The sequence below is a fragment of the Callospermophilus lateralis genome, chromosome 1 (assembly GCF_048772815.1).
Source record: "Callospermophilus lateralis isolate mCalLat2 chromosome 1, mCalLat2.hap1, whole genome shotgun sequence".
In the NCBI taxonomy this organism is placed as follows: Eukaryota; Metazoa; Chordata; class Mammalia; order Rodentia; family Sciuridae; genus Callospermophilus; species Callospermophilus lateralis.
The window spans coordinates 136,272,766-136,276,514 of NC_135305.1; the positions used below are offsets into that span (position 1 = coordinate 136,272,766).

The 3,749-nt window shown below is 40.5% G+C and overlaps 1 pseudogene; it reads left to right on the top strand.

The window, feature by feature from the left end:
- The first annotated feature begins 2,954 nt into the window (after positions 1-2,954).
- On the top strand, positions 2,955-3,420 carry LOC143637873 (ubiquitin-like protein ATG12 pseudogene; annotated as a pseudogene).
- The last annotated feature ends 329 nt before the right edge of the window (positions 3,421-3,749 follow it).

Genomic DNA, 3,749 nt, shown 5'->3' on the forward strand with positions numbered 1-3,749 from the left:
CCTAGACCTACACTTAATCCTTTATCTAGTGATAACTCTAGGCCTAGCCCTAAACAAAAACTTAGTCCTAGCCCTAATAATGACCCTTAACCTTACCCAAACACTAACCCTACCCCTAGACCAAACCCTAGTGCTAATGCTGGCCCTAACAATAAACCTAACCCTAAACAGAACACTGATCCTTACCCTAACACAACCGCAAGCTCTAAACCTTATCCTAACAAAAAACATAACCCTAACACTAGACCTAGCCATAACACTAACCCTGAAACTAGCCATCACCATAGGCCAAAACCTCCCTCTAACTCTCTCCAATACCATAACCATAAGCCTAACCCTAATGCTAGCCCTAGCATGAACCCTCACACTGACTCTAACCCTAATCCTCGTCCTAGTCCAAACACTAGTTCAACCTCTGACCCTTAAACTTAACCTAACCCCAACACTAACCCATGACCTAACCCTAAACCTAACCTTAGCCCTATCCATAACCCTAGATCTAAGCTTAGATATTACCCTTACTCTAACCCTAACCTTAATAATAAACCTAGCCCAAACCCTAGCTCTAACCCTACCCATTACTCTAACACTAAACCTAACCCTGATGATAACCCTAGGCCTTACCCTAAAACTTCCCTAACCCTAACCCTAGACATAACCATAAACTTAACACTTGCCATATAGTTAACCATTTTTCATCCCTAACCATTACCCTAAACCTAGCCCTAAGCTTATCCCTAATCCTAAACTTAAGCCAAAACCAAATCCTAAACCTAAACCTAACATGACATCAAACCCTTTTCAATACCCTAAACCAAATGTTAATTCTAGTCCTAATCTTAACACTAACCTTGACCCTAACCGTAACTATAACCTAGACCTAACCCTAAACCTAACCCTTGACCTAGCGCTAACTCTAGACCAAACTCTAAACCATATCCTAAACCTAAACCTAAACCTAACTCTAGGCCTAACCCCAACTCTAGGCCTAATATAAACCATAAACCTAACCCTAACCCTATCCATTATCCTAAGCACAACCATAACTGAAAGGCTAACACTACGCCTACCCCTAAAACTTTTGATAACTCTAACCCTATCAATTATCCTACACCTAACATGAACCCTAAACCTAAACTTATCATTACCCTAACCAAACCCTAATGTTAATTAAAGCTCTAGACCTAAATCCTAACCTAAACCAAACCCAAAACCTAATTCTAACCCTAATAATACCCCTAGCATTAAATCTGACCCTTACCCTAAACCGAAACCTTACACTAGACCTAGCCATAAATCTAACCCTCAATCTATCCCTAACATAAGCCTAGATCTGACACTAGCCCTAGCCCTAATTCTTGCCATAAACCTAAAACAAACCCTAGCCATTATTCTAGCCCTAAACGTAGCCTTATTTCTAAACAAATCCATAATCCTAGCCCTAACTCAATTCTAACCTTCGACCTAGCCCTAAAACTAGCTATAACCCCATCCCTTCCCCTAAACCTAACCCTAACCCTAAACTTAAACCTAAGGGTAAAACTAGGCCTAACCCTAATACAAACACTAGACCTAATTCTAGCCATAATTTAGCACTAAACGTAGCCTAACCATAGCTTTAAGACTAACTCTAACTCTCGCCCTAGTCCTATTTCTATTTCTAACCTGTCTCTTACCATAATTCTATCACTTGCCTTTACATTAGCCATAACCCTAGCTATAGCCCTAATCCGATATCTAACCCTAACTCCAAATCTAAACCTAACCCTAAACTAAGCCTCTCACTAACAGAAGATGTAACACTAATGCTAATCCTAAAACTAGCCCTACCATAGACCTAGTACTACCAAAGAAATGAGCCAAAGCCCTAACCCTAACCTTTAACATGAATCAAACCCTAATCCTAAACCTAGCCCTAAACCTAGCTATAATTTGAGTTCTATATGTAATCCTAAAACTAACCCTGACCCTGACTCTGACCATAACGCTAACCCTAGCTCTGAACATCACTCGAAACCTAAACCTAAACCTAACTCTAGTTCTAGCCCTAACCCTGAAGCTAAAACTAGTTCTAATTGTAACCCTAGTTCTTACATTGGCTTTAGCCCTGAACCTATCCCAAACCTAACCCAAAACCCATCCCTAATTACAGCCCCAACACTACCTTTAACCCTAACCATAACCCTAATTCTAACCCTAAACCTTACCCTAAACCTAAACCTAACCCTACCTTTTGACATGACCCAAATCCTAACCCTAAACCTAGCCTTAATCCTAACCATAAACCTAGCCCTAACCCAATCTGTAACCATATCCATTACCCTAATTCTAATTTTAAACCTAATTCTAACCCTAATGCTAAAACAAGGATGACCCCAAACCTATTCCTAATCCTAAATCTATATATTACCCTAAAAATAACCTGAACCCTAAACCTAACCATATCCATAAACCTAATCCTAACCATGAAAATCTTAACCTTCAAACTATTTCTAACCATAACCCTAGACCTGACATTAGCCCTAGCCCCAATGAAGCCCTAAAACAAACTCTAGCCCTAATCCTAGCCCTAATCTTAGCCTTAATCCTAAACCTAACCCTAATCATAGACCTAACCCCAATTTTAACACTCGCCCTAGATCTAAATCTAGCTATAACATCATACCTAACCATAACCATAACCATAACTATAACCCTAGCCATAAGCCTAGGCTCAGCCTTAATACTAACCCTAGCTCTAATCCTTGCCCTAATTAAGTCCTAAATCTAACCCTAAATATAACCCTAACACTAGCACTAACACAAACTCTAACTCTCACCCTATACTTATCCCTTGTTCTAACCCTATCCCTTATGATAACTCAAATCCTAGTTCTAACCCTAGCCCTAACCTTCACTGTAGCCCTAAACATATATCTAACCCTAACTCTAAATCTAACCCTAGACCGTGCAATATGGCGGAGGAGCCTGAGTCGGTGTTGCAACTCCCTTCAACTGCTGCTGCTGGTGGTGAAGGACTTACGGATGTCTCCCCAGAAACAGCCACTCCAGAGCCCCCCTCTGCTGCAGTCTCGCTGGGGACAGAGGAGCCTTCAGGCGACACCAAGAAAAAAATTGACATCCTACTGAAGGCTGTGGGAGACACCCCTATCATGAAAACAAAGAAATGGGCTGTAGAGCGAACCCGAACCATCCAAGGACTCATTGACTTCATCAAGAAGTTCCTTAAACTTGTGGCCTCGGAACAGTTGTTTATTTATGTGAATCAGTCCTTTGCTCCTTCCCCAGACCAGGAAGTCGGAACCCTCTATGAGTGTTTTGGCAGTGATGGTAAACTGGTCCTACATTACTGCAAATCTCAGGCCTGGGGATGAGCCACAGAGAAAAACAGCTTGCTACTCAAGATGATGTTTTCACAGAGGAAACGACTCCATAAAATTCTTATGCTGTGACGAGACTTAATAGATATCAACTACTCAGCATGTGTCTACTGTAACTCATATTTATACATAAGAAAACATCTGTAGAGTGAATAGACTAACAAAAATATGATTTGTGTTAATACACAAGTCTTTATAAAAGCTTGACATCACAGTATGCCTGTTACTCCTGCCTATTACTACCATTGTTTCAGATCTGCCTCCAAGATTGAAGAGATTGAAACTGCATGAACTTTCATTACCAGTTTTCAAAATGATTGAAATTGTTTATTTATAGAACTGGCACTCTGCTGATTTCTTTCATGGTAA